Below are 14,085 nucleotides of genomic sequence, written 5' to 3'. Positions count from 1 at the left end.
TTTCTGTATGCTCTCATCCTTGCATCCTTAGTTTGATATGTACCTTCTACTTGTTTAATTACTAACTCAGAATCTCCATAAACAACAATATTTTTGGCTTTCAACTTTATCAAGGCTTCCAAACCTAAAACTAGAGATTCGTACTCAGCCATATTGTTGGTACAATCAAAGTTTAATTTGTATGAGAGAAACTTACTTTCTTCAGTTGGACTAGTGATCCAAATCCCAGCTCCTGCACCTTCTTTTCCTGCTGATCCATCAAAATACAATGACCAACAGCCCATTATGTCCCTTTCATCTCCTTGCTGCCCTTCTTGACTCTGATTTTCTGTAGGTTTATCTTGTAATTCTCTCCCAACTGATTCATTGAAAAGGATTGCTGATCCAAGACCAGTATCACATGAATAAATAGGAAAATTCTGAGGCTTTTCTTTGCTGCTTACCATGTAGGCCATCCTTGTTTCGCGATACAACCTCCTTTGTTCACCAAACACTGGAATGGTAGCATATGTAAGATCCATCTGCATTGTGCCCTTGATTTTTGCTGCCCATGACCTTGAAAGAAGCATTCCAAACTTCGGGGGAATGTCTGCAACAAAAATGTCCATAACAGTTGTTTTTGTTGGAATTTGTGTGAGCCCCACAACAACATCTTTTATCAAACCAATGCAATGGAATCTTTTTGAATCAAAGGAAAATAAATCCTTATATGGCCTAGTTACCTCTAACCCCAGTCTTTCCATGATTACCTTAGGCATGAGATTATGTGATGCCCCCGAATCTAACATAGCATTATGTAGAGTCATGTCATGAATGGTAATGCTTATGTAGAAAGGAGGAAATTCTTCATTTTGTTCATCCTCAAGTCTTGGACCCAAACAGATAATAGGATTATCTTCTTGTACATTTAGGATATCAGCCACTCCTGGTTGTGAATTAAGCATTTCAACGATTTTGCTTCTGTATTTGTCTACCTTGAGAATTTCATTAAAAGGGACTGATATTTTAATTTTTGCAATCTCATTCTCAATGTTAAAAACAGAAGTAGTCTTGTCAATTTCTTTGGGAGGAGAAGGAATTTGAATGTCCTTTTTGTCAAGAGGAGGATCATCTTTACCTTCAACTACCTTTGCTTTTTCCTTTTTATCATCAGCTGTCCTTGAGGTATTCTTCTTGAGCTGTGCTTTGTTTGCTGTAATAGGAACATCTCTATTCCTAAGATTATACGGCTTTTTCATCTCAAAGATAGCATGCCGGTAGCCCTTTAAAAAATCTAAAGGCTCTTCTTCTGATTTTATCATGCTGGACTCATCATGTTCCTCCTTGGTCAAGAAAATTTCTGACCCTTCTTCATCAAAACAATGAATTGATTCCTCAGGGACTTCAGGTTCATCCTCTTCATCTACGAAATTTTGCTGAAAAGGAGGTCTCACTGGAGGATCTGCCTGCTGAATTCGGTTGTCTCTTGGCCTTTGCTAATTCTGAGGTCTTCTGAACTGAGGGTTCCTGAATTGAGGTTCTTGTTGTGCTGGAGGAGCATAAACATTCCCAAGAGCTAATATGTCCATCAATTTCTCCATGGTTTTCATCATTGTTTCAAACTTGTCTTCTTGAGCAGAGGTAGAAGGCTTATCTTCCTCCTTCAACTTAGACTTTGCCATCTTTGATTTCTTAGATGCAAACATATTCACCTCTACCTTAATTGCATCATTTTGCATGTCAGCAAGAGAGGCAGACTCCCTTTCTCTGAGTAAAAGAGAAAAATCTGAATCAAATGATTCAGCATATCTCAACTGTGCCAAAGCTCCAGGAGGTTTCAAATGAGCTGGAATAGAATTATATATTTTGTTAAACCTCTTAGAGAAATTTTGAACAGTTTCCTCTGGAGCTCTCCTAAGATTGTTATATTCAGTAAGGGCTTGGACAGGGTTGGTTCTATTTCCCCATTTCCTTAGAAAGATGTCTTCAAACTCTACCCAACTATGAATGCTTCCAGCTCTAAGGGCTTTAAACCATTTTCTGACTTCCCCAATGAAAGTTTGAGCAAACAATCTTAGTTTTACATCTTCATCATCCACTTCTTCGCTGTCAACAAAATCATTGAACCTATCCACATGTTCCTCTGCTGTAATATCTTCATCACCTCCCCATGTTGGAATCCTAGCAGCATATTTGCTAGGAAGATCATGTAAAACAGCAGGGAGAGCTAGAGGAGCATACCTAGCAGGTATAGCCATAATGAATGGAGGAGCAGTGACAACAGGTATTGTATGACCAGTGGGAGCAGAACTAGTGTGAGATAGTGTCTGAGGACTATTTGGACTAACAGAGGCAGAAGATAAAGTATTGGTACGAAAAGGGCTATTTGGACTTTGCAAACCACTGACAAAAGAACTCCAATTTGGGAGAGGTAAACCAGTTTTAGATTTAAGAAAAAATTCAAAAGGATCAAGTTCTTTGAGCTGATTTAAGTCCTCTTCCTCTAATAGCAATTCTGAAGTAACAACCTCCCAAAACTCTTCCTTATCTTTTTGTGACACTAAAGATGAAGTATCAATGCCTCTTTTTTGTAAATCTAAAATAATTCCAATAAGCTCTTCTTCGTTCTCAGACCTCAACAATACCTCATGAATTTTATCATCAACAATTTTATCTTCAGGACTTCTAGAAAATTCAGGGAACAAAGATTTTGATATGGATGAAGTACCTGGTATATCAGAAAATCTTTGCCTGCTCCTTGAGATAATGTTGGGATTATCCACAGGACTAGGTGGATTTGGGTCAGGATTACTCCTTGTATATCTTCCTCTCGAAGCCACCTTTTTAACTTTAAGATTGAATGGAGTCACCAAGGTAGAATGCAGCCTCGAAAACCTTCTGAGCTCCTGCTACCTTCAGAAGTTCAGCTTCATAATTTCGGGAATGAGTAATCTTCAGACTCCCGGCAGACGCACCAAAATGTTATCTCAAAATCAGACCCTGGAAGGCTGCAGACCAGGAAGACTTCAAGTAACTGTTTCAAACCAATCTTTTGACTAAGGCTTAGCCTCCTTAGCCTGAGAGGGCTCTCTCATAGGGTTATTGATTTTGATTAAGAATAAGATGGCTAACTCTTGTGAAATAACAGTGATAAAAATGAATGTTGGAAATACATTAAACAAGTTTCCATTGGGCCTATGGAGTCAATAACACCTCAGTAAACAATGATACTACCTTTACATAGAAGTCAGGGCATTTAGCATTTGGATGTTCAGAACACAACTCATATAAAACCATAGTTCATAAATGCATACAGGAAATCAGAGCACAATCAGTGAATTCTGAGTGATTACACATCTATGCAACTGTAAAAGACATTAAGGAAAGAATAAAATCACACATTCTGAACATGGAAATCCTTCATGAATCCTAAGAAGAAAAGCAGTCAAATTATATTACTGAAACTCTGTCTTTACATAAGCCAAAACAGTCTTCTGTTATAAAATTTCCAACCCTCATTACATTGTTGTTTCAGCTATATATAGAATCCTTATTCTAACTAATTCGAGCTTCCTCCTCCAGCATGAGGGGAATTCGATAACTACCTCTAATGACAGCTATCAGCTATTTAACTAACTAATAAATACAATGAAGTGCTGACTGGAGTTTTTAAAGAGTTCTAAATTAACTATGACTCTAACTCCATTTTCCATGCATAATGGTTTCTCCTTGTTCTTTGACACCTGGTCCTCTTTTGATTTGGCTGAGCTGGATGTTTAATACTCCATATTTACCTTGAACGCTGAGTCTTTTAACTACTAAGAAGTATTAGGAGATTTCCCTTGCTTTTCGGCTCCAGTTTTCCTCAAAATGCTCGAATGTACAAAAGCATGCTTTCTAGCCTTTAATAACCCAAAATATGGAACACTGCCACGTTCTTGATGTGTTGTAAGCTGCATCGATGGACATGTGTGCAGGCAAAAGTTCCTTGTATACAAATTGTTTGACACCTCTTGAACGGTGATAAAGGGACTTTACAACAGAAATTTAAAATTGGGTCGAAATATTCCACCTTTTTAAAGCATCCACTGTCTTGATCTGATTGACTATTATTGTTCCAGCTGATGTCTTGCATACCCTTTTGGCGTTTCCCTTTCAAAATTCCCGCTCATCATACAAAACTGCCTGTCTGTGTTAAAATCATTACCTACAGCAGTTTCGTAGCGCGCTACGAAACTGCTGAATTATTTGAAACAACTTGCCTTTGACCCGAGATCTTTATCACCCAAACATTCGATTGCCAAAAATTCCCTTCATCTTTTCATATGTATAACAGGGATGTACATTTCTTCAGAACAATAAGCCTAAGCAAATTTGACAAAATTTGGAGCAAAACCTTTCTTGAAAAGAAAATTTATTTAGCAGGTAACTGGCCTAGCTGTGCCTTCAGGTCTTCAATTTTCCTCTTCATAGCTTTATTCCCAGCTCTTAGTTGCATATTTATCCTTCTAATGTACCTGGCCTCTCTGATTGCTGGTACTGTCCATGTGTGAAATTGTGCATGGCCATCAACTACTGAATTTAACTGGTTTTCTAGGGTTTCACTCCCTTTCCACAGAGCTTTACGATAATTTGCATACATGACTGCACGTTTTCTAGCAGCTTTCTTCAATTTAGCAATCTCATATTTAGCTGCTTCTAATTGACTCTTTATGGCTGCTATATTATTTCCTTGAGATGTGATGACTGTTCTGCTTGTATCTTTTTGCTTAACTTTCCTGGTTTCCTCTGTTCTTGGCAGCACTTCCTTTACTTGCTTCCTTATAATAGGTCTTCTGGGTTTAAAAATAAATTCTTCACCTGGCTCATCGAATTTAAGCCTTTTTGAGGCCTTAGACTTCTTGGTACCTTCTTGCGGTGACTGTGTCAAATCAATTTGGACTGGTTCAGACTGCTCGAATTCAATGGCCTATAATAAATCATTCAAACTCGCCTTAGAAATTGGGCTCTCTTCAACTGCTATGGCTTTACCTTTTTCCTTATTTATCTGGCTTCTTGTCCTTTGTTGGCATTATGATTCAAGTGTTGTCCTTGATGGCAACCCATTCAGGTGGTAGATCACTATTCTTGATGATCAACTCTCTATTTTTAAGAAGGACGCAGGCAATCTGTTCAGAAAGTGCATCCCCGCAGGTATACCATGCAGAACCCGCGTCCAGGGACGCAGGCCAGCCGTTCAGGGGGTGCGTCCACCCAGTGCACACATTTCAAGACAGAGAAAAGCACGTGGGGGTTTCTTGTGTGGTATCTAGCCGACGGTTTTGTGTTTCTATGGTGTCGGCTCGTGGTATTGTTCCATGTTTTGGGGAGGAGCTTGCCTATATAAAGCAAAGGAGTTCATTTGGATTAATCATCATCTTTGGTTGAATATCTTTTGGTGAGATCTAGTCCAGATCTATGAGGGCGAATCTTCTAATGGACTGTGATCTCTATGGCGCATGATCAGATCTGCAGATCTGACTGTTTGGGCTAGTTCTGAAGTCTTCATATCTTTTATATCTTGAGGGACGCAGGTCCAGCGAAGGGGAAGTGCGCCGAGACGCAGTACAGTAAGGGCTCAGGTGCGTCTCTGAAGCGAAAGACGCGGCGCGATAGTATTATTGGATGCGTCTTTGAAGCAAAAGACGCGGCGCGATAGTATTGTTGGGTGCGCCGGTACGCAGAGCAGTTTAAAGAACAGTGCGTCGGCACGCAGAGCAGCAGAAGGTAAACTGCGTCCAGTCGCAGGCCACAGAAAGAAAAATTGCGTCCCTGTCTTAAGATGATCTGTTGACTGTATTTTTCTGTTCATAAGGTGTTCTGGGTTAGTTCTGTGATTACTGATCTGATAACTGTAGTGGACTGCAACTGTTGTATACTTGTTGATCATTTGATTCTTCATGAAAAGAAGTAGGGGGTTGTAGCTCCCTTCCAGGAGAGACTGGAAAACGAGAGAGAGTTGTAGCTCTCTGTAGGTTGCAGCCTACGTACTGGTAAAGGACTGCACCAGTACAAAATCATTGTAAAAGAATTTCTAAATTGAAAGAAGATAGAGACATATTGCAGCAGGTGGTTTTCTCCCACATTGGGTTTCCACCTTACATCTTGTGTTCTTTGGTGTGACTGTCTATTTTCTTTGTTCATGCTCATTATTTTATGGTACTGATATGCAAGAATAATTCAAAAGATCAAATAAGGAAGATTTGTTAAATTGCTAGATAATACTGATTCACCCCCCCTCTCAGTATTATTTCCAACATCCTTACCCTTGAGACTGCTTCAGATTTGCTTGTTTCAGGTATAGTCTTCTTATCATGAGTTTTTTCTTTTGTTGATTGCTGAGGTTGATCTTGAATGATTAGTGGCTTCACTGGTTTTCTTAGCTGTGACTTGGTTTGCTTTTTAGCTCTTGCCTCTTTTTGGAGCTCAGCTATTGTGAATTCTCTGGCTGGTTGTGGAGTAAGGCCAGTCTTGCTTTGGAATCCAGCCATGAAAATAAATGAATTCTAGTCTCTTCCTATCTTTTGGAGGCCATCTAAAACTAGCAACTTGATCAAACCATGATGAAACAAAGAGGTTTCACAGTCCTCTTTCCTCAAGTGCACCTTATCACACATCTTACTCAAACTTCGAAACAAATAAAAAGGAATGCCTATGGAGACTTTATAAAAGTTCCCGGCAGACGCACCAAAATGTTATCTCAAAATCAGACCTTGGAAGGCTGCAGACTAGGCAGACTTCAAGTAACTGTTTCAAACCAATCTTTTCACTAAGGCTTAGTCTCCTTAGCCTGAGAGGGCTCTCTCATAGGGTTATTGATTTTGATTAAGAATAAGATGGCTAACTCTTGTGAAATAACAGTGATAAAAATGAATGCTAGAAATACATTAAACAAGTTTCCATTGGGCCTATGGAGTCAATAACACCTCAGTAAACAATGATACTGCCTTTACATAGAAGTCATAGCATTTAGCATTTGGATGTTCAGAACACAACTCATATAAAACCATAGTTCATAAATGCATACAGGAAATCAGAGCACAATCAGTGAATTCTGAGTGATTACACATCTATGCAACTGTAAAAGACATTAAGGAAAGAATAAAATCACACATTCTGAACATGGAAATCCTTCATGAATCCTGAGAAGAAAAGAAGTCAAATTATATTACTGAAACTCTGTCTTTACATAAGCCAAAACAGTCTTCTGTTATAAAATTTCCAACCCTCATTACATTGTTGTTTCAGCTATATATAGAATCCTTATTCTAACTAATTCGAGCTTCCTCCTCCAGCATGAGGGGAATTCGATAACTACCTCTAATGACAGCTATCAGCTATTTAACTAACTAATAAATACAATGAAGTGCTGACTGGAGTTTTTAAAGAGTTCTAAATTAACTATGACTCTAACTCCATTTTCCATGCATAATGGTTTCTCCTTGTTCTTTGACACCTGGTCCTCTTTCGATTTGGCCGAGCTGGATGTTTAATACTCCATATTTACCTTGAACGCTGAGTCTTTTAACTGCTCAGAAGTATTAGGAGATTTCCCTTGCTTTTCGGCTCCAGTTTTCCTCAAAATGCTCGAATGTACAAAAGCATGTTTTCTAGCCTTTAATAACCCAAAATATGGAACACTGCCACGTTCTTGATGTGTTGTAAGCTGCATCGATGGACATGTGTGCAGGCAAAAGTTCCTTGTATACAAATCGTTTGACACCTCTTGAACGGTGATAAAGGGACTTTACAACAGAAATTTAAAATTGGGTCGAAATATTCCACCTTTTTAAAGCATCCACCTATCTTGATCTAATTGACTATTATTGTTCCAGCTGATTTCTTGCATACCCTTTTGGCGTTTCCCTTTCAAAATTCCCGCTCATCATACAAAACTGCCTGTCTGTGTTAAAATCATTACCTATAGCACTTTCGTAGCGCACTACGAAACTGCTGAATTATTTGAAACAGCTTGCCTTTGACCCGAGATCTTTATCACCCAAACATTCGATTGCCAAAAATTCCCTTCATCTTTTCATATGTATAACAGGGATGTACATTTCTTCAGAACAATAAGCCTAAGCAAATTTGACAAAATTTGGAGCAAAACCTTTCTTGAAAAGAAAATTTATTTAGCAGGTAACTGGCCTAGCTGTGACCCGGATGCGGGTGTCTTTAATTGTCCCTTGCAATGGCACGCGCCATGCCAGCTGTAAGCACCAGCCATCGCCAGCGTCTGTACAAGAGAGCCTGTACAGAAATCAGAGGATTAATGCAGTGTTTAATGGCTCTTCGTCTGCGAATTGAGCGGGAGGAACTCGCTTTAATGACCAGAATGGCGGTTCAGGCTTGGGTAGGAGAGGGGCGAAAGGCCCAAGGCCTCTCCCCCGTGCTAAGACAGAAGGCTCACTGTTATATGGGTTTCCACCGGCTGGCCCCTGCACAGAATTTCCTTATTCCGACTTTCAGCATTTGGTATGAAGGCGGCCTGACTGTAATTTCTCTTTGGCTGCTCGAGTATCTGGTTATTTTCATTCTCCAAGCTATGTCGCGCCTCAGAGGGGTCCCAAGACGCGGCGGAAGAACGGGTACCCGCGTAATTCTGGATGATCTGTATCCAATCCCGCCCATTTCTGCAGAGCCCCCTTCATCTTCTAGCTCAGAGCAAGAGTGTCTCCTTCCTCAGGGCACTTATCAGACATTCAGGTTTCGGTTTCCCAGTCGTCTCGTCCGTCCTGAAGTTGTGGTTACCTTCACTGTTTTTATCTCAGAAGAGGATCCTGAACGTTCCACCTCAAGCTCCCCTTCAGTGGAATTTGTCCAGGATTGCGACATCCTTCTGGCTGATCAGAATGGCGTGATGCACCGAGTTCGCGGGCCAGTTCCCCAGCAAGCTGCTCAGGACCTTTCGGGCTTTGATGCTCCTGTGGAAGAACTCCAGCCACTTCCATTTTCCAATGCAGAGAGGAACGTCGGCAGAACTTGGGCTCCAAGACTGGGCTCGACCAGCCACGCTGCCTCAGTAGAAGAGGTCCCGCCACCGCCTGCTTCAAAAATGGAGGTCGAGGACTTAATTGATGAGGATTCGCCAATTCCGGAATACCAGACTCAGCATGAAGATGACTCGGTGATTTGGCTCGGCCCACCCAGCCCAGACAATGGAAGGCAGGAGGCCTCCTCCCACCAGCCAATCTAATCACGGGTGCTCTGTTCTAGTTTTTTTACAGTCTTAAAGCTGAATCTTAGGATATGGTTTTTGATCTTTTTTGTAGTTTTGTGTTGGGCCATTGCTGTAAGTCCATGGCTTCAGCAATCTTTTATCTAAGCTTAATGGTTCATATTGTAACCTGGCTCTGTCAAGCCAGTCAGACTACAGTTTTTGTAATTTTGAGTCAAGGATGTCAAAGGTCCAAAAACTCTACTGGACTAGGTCTCATGTCTCGGTTAAAGCTGGTTATGCTTGAGGACAGGCTTCGGCCTCCTCGCTGATTGTATTCCCCTGTAAATATTTTCTTTTTCTTAATATAGCAGTAGACCTTACATAGAAAAAAAAAAAACTGGCCTAGCTGTGCCTTCAGGTCTTCAGTTTTCCTCTTCATAGCTTTATTCCCAGCTCTTAGTTGCATATTTATCCTTCTAATGTACATGGCCTCTCTGATTACTGGTACTGTCCATGTGTGAAATTGTGCATGGCCATCAACTACTGAATTTAACTGGTTTTCTAGGGTTTCACTCCCTTTCCACAGAGCTTTACGATAATTTGCATACATGACTGCACGTTTTCTAGCAGCTTTCTTCAATTTAGCAATCTCATATTTAGCTGCTTCTAATTGACTCTTTATGGCTGCTATATTATTTCCTTGAGATGTGATGACTGTTCTGCTTGTATCTTTTTGCCTAACTTTCCCGGTTTCCTCTGTTCTTGGCAGCGCTTCCTTTACTTGCTTCCTTGTAATAGGTCTTCTGGGTTTAAAAATAAATTCTTCACCTGGCTCATCGAATTTAAGCCTTTTTGAGGCCTTAGACTTCTTGGTACCTTCTTGCGGTGACTGTGTCAAATCAATTTGGACTGGTTCAGATTGCTCGAATTCAATGGCCTGTAATAAATCATTCAAACTCGCCTTAGACACTGGGCTCTCTTCAACTGCTATGGCTTTACCTTTTTCCTTATTTATCTGGCTTCTTGTCCTTACCCTTGAGACTGCTTCAGATCTGCTTGTTTCAGGTATAGTCTTCTTATCATGAGTTTTTTCCTTTGTTGATTGCTGAGGTTGATCTTGAATGATTAGTGGCTTCACTGGTTTTCTTAGCTGTGACTTGGTTTGCTTTTTAGCTCTTGCCTCTTTTTGGAGCTCAGCCATTGTGAATTCTTTGGCTGGTTGTGGAGTAAGGCCAGTCTTGCTTTGGAATCCAGCCATGAAAATAAACGAATTCCAGTCTCTGCCTATCTTTTGGAGGCCATCTAAAACTAGCAACTTGATCAAACCATGATGAAACAAATAGGTTTCACAGTCCTCTTTCCTCAGCTGCACCTTATCACACATCTTACTCAAACTGCGAAACAAATAAAAAGGAATGTTTATGGAGACTTTCCCCGTGAAATGCAAAAGTAGTTTGAAATGGTAAGAATAAACCTTATTGTACCTTCCTTCACAGGTCAAATATTTCTGTATGCAGGTGAGAAGAAGAGCATAATGTTCCTTGACATAATTCTTGGGCACTGCTTTTGTTAAATCTTCGTTTACATATGCCTCCTTTAAAAACTCCTTACAAGGATTCATGTCAAACTTAAAATTTTTAAACCATTCTTCTCGTCCTCTTGGGATCTCTGTCACAGCAGATATTGCTTCTGGAGAAACCTGTACTTCTAACATGGCTACCTTTGAATTTAAACCAGTGAAGTTTAGCGCAAATTCTTTAGTTACCTGCGCATGTCCTCCTTGTAGCTTTTTACAAAAGTTCCATCACCCAGCATCTTTGAACGCTTTCTTCACACCTTCATCCCTCAGTGTTATGTCTAAACCCTCAGGTTCAGTCCTCTGGCATTTACCGGATCTGTGCTCTTTTTTCTCCATTTTTTCTTCGAGATCTTCACACACAAAGTCTAACAGCTCTGGTTGAAATGGTGATTCAGCTCCTTTTTAATTCATCCTCGCTTGAAATTAGCCTCGCTTGAAATTCAAATTATTTCATTTAAAACGCTTCAATACATAATCAGGCAGATTCGTCACTCATGCAGCACTTACGACTATCATTAAGGTCTATGCACGGTAAAATCCCTTGGGAATGATATTTCTGTGCATATCAACAGATCTAGTGGTGGGGTAGTGGCAAATGAGCGTTCAAACATGATATGAGAGGTACATAAACTGACATGAGTGGACACAACTGGTGACTCACCTAATGGACTTGACATTTCGGGAAAGATTCGCTGCGGAATGCATGAATCCATGATCTCGCAGCGCTGTTAGTTTTAAATTCTAATGATGTGCTGCGAAATGGCCTAATCATGATGCGCTGCGAAATTGCTTAACCATAATTGCGCTGCGAAACTGGCAAATGGGATTACGCTGCAAAATCATTAAAAGACACGGTGACTCGGATAAGACAAGATATGACTATGGAACAATGATAGGTGGAGGAGAACCAATGGGAGTCGAGTATGGTTTGAGTTACAAACTTTTAAAACTCCAAATCCTAAGTGAGGAAAAATAAAAATGAAATCAACTTAACAAAGACCTTTGTCATCGGACTAGGAAAGACAATTATATGCATCAAATTTTTAGTTCTAAGTGATAACACTCACAGAGCAATTCGGTGACCTTAACTACCATCGTGTCATCCCAGTAATCTCCAATCTTCACGAATTTGGGCTCTACCTTAGTACCAATATTTACCTATTTCATTTTCAGTGGCGTGGTTATATCAGGATTCTCAATCTATGGTCCCTCAACCTTGCGGTGACCCTTGGTTTCAGGGATATTAATCTTTCATGGATCCTCGTCATCTTCCTCAGTAGTCACATTATAGCATTCCAGCGCATGGCTCAGTTGAGTAGTCCAATCGGGTTGAATCAGATCCAAAGGATCTTGTGGTATCCTAAAGATTGTTGCTTTAACTTCTTGTAGCGCTTCGTCAATACAGTCAAACCCGTCTTCAAAGCTGAACATCATTATGAATCCTTCACACAGAATATCCCATTCACTTGTACCATGGCGGAGCTCTATTTCCAAGTACCAGTTCATCGGGATGACATCCAAGGTGTGATAGAACAAGTGCGCCCATTCAGGTTGCGGCTTCATTACATAAGCCTTAGCCCATTTGTCCAAGTGTGCGCACAGATCATCCTTCCCATCATATTTTTCAATCATTTGTACCTTCAACTTCCCAAAGCGTGTTCTCATCATCCTCCTACACTTGCGCCATTCGTCAAAGCTACCCTTGTGCGCAACCCACCATCTTGCAGGCGTAGTGTGCAGTGCCCAGTCGAAAGCCTAGAAGTGTTGCTTCTCTGGTACTTCCCTCTCAAATGCATCCAAAAATACATCTACATCATTCAAGCCATCATAAGTGGGCAAATTTCTTACCTATGACGATACATAGCACAGGATTGGGTCATCATGTTACAGCTCAATGTGGCTACTTCATGTAGCCTATTCTGCCAATGCTCTAATTCTTCATCAGAGTCTGAGGTGCAGGAACTCTCAAAATCCCATGTAATTCGACCATCTGCTGTTAGATTCACCCAATCTTGGTCTCGCACTGTTATTTGATATATGTTTTCCAAATCTTCATCGCTTTCGTAATCACGTATTGGTTCAGTATAGTGAGATCCTTCAGTAGGATATAGGGGTACTATTACACAAAGTGATTTCTTTTCAAATATCATCTTTCACTTCTTTAGGTTTATTACCCCATTCATGTTAGTATCCTAATCAATGCCGAGGAGCGCAAGGTAGGGGATGTTGTCATCCACAATTTCTATCACTTCAAAGTCAGCTAATGGACTCACACCTTCAATATCTACAGTTACTCCTTGCAGTCGTCCCATGGGGATGATCTTATGCTGATTTTCCATCCTTAACTGAATCAGAGACAATTGCAACATGGGTCTTCCCATCCACTCCCAAGCCTACTTTGGTAAACGGCTCGCATCTGACCATAGATGTAGAATAACCTGATCCATTTCATATTCTCCTATCTGCACGGTCAGTCTCATCTCTTGTCATTTCCTCGCTCTATGCTTACCAATCCTCTGTACAACATGCAATTCATCCGCAGTGTTTTCGGCGCATCTATTTATAAACTCTTGTAACCCCTTCACAACCTTTCTATTGTGCAACGACTTCATGCAGGTCTGTAGAAAGGTCGTAAGCATAGAAGGGTCCATTTCTTGATCGGGCTTATCCCTACTCGCTGGGGTAGAGGCCTCAACGAAGCTCTTCTTTGCTTCCATGAATGTTTCACATGTATGCTTCAAATAAAATTCATCCTCCTTTGTCAGAGCTTTGCAAACCCATGCACTATCTTCGGGATGTTTCCCCTTATCATATCCCATTGCAATTCCACTTCAAAGCACTATATTCACATTTGGATCCTCTTCACGAGGCTCAGCCCTCATCATCTATAGGTTCTAAGTTGGCTAAGGTGGTAGCACCCCTTTGTCGCGTATCCTCACTATCAGCGTAGGATAATCCTTTGTCTCATGATTAAAACTGAGTACAATATTTGCACGACAGACTTGTTGGATTAGTGCATTCACTTTCATAGTGTCCTGGTCCTCCATAATTGTAACAGATCTCTACTAGGTCCTCCTCTGACTCAGCCTCGTCCGCGCCCCTGAAAACCTTTTCCCGCCATCCTAGTGCTTTGGTTAGGAGGTCACATTTCTACTTGGATTCTATATGCGGTTGTTCTGTCCATCATCAATTCATAACTTCGGCAGTTGTGCTCATCATGCCCTACTGACCTGCAGAAGTTGCAGAACAATTGTTGCAGTGTTTGTACAATCTTCTGCAGCAAATGGAAATAATCATTTGTATGTTTCCCTCCTACTTCACATATAAC

The sequence above is a fragment of the Pinus tabuliformis genome, chromosome 9 (assembly GCF_031772625.1).
Source record: "Pinus tabuliformis cultivar Carrire ecotype Pingquan chromosome 9, CPIR1, whole genome shotgun sequence".
Lineage (NCBI taxonomy): Eukaryota > Viridiplantae > Streptophyta > Pinopsida > Pinales > Pinaceae > Pinus > Pinus tabuliformis.
This window is presented reverse-complemented; position numbering follows the sequence as displayed.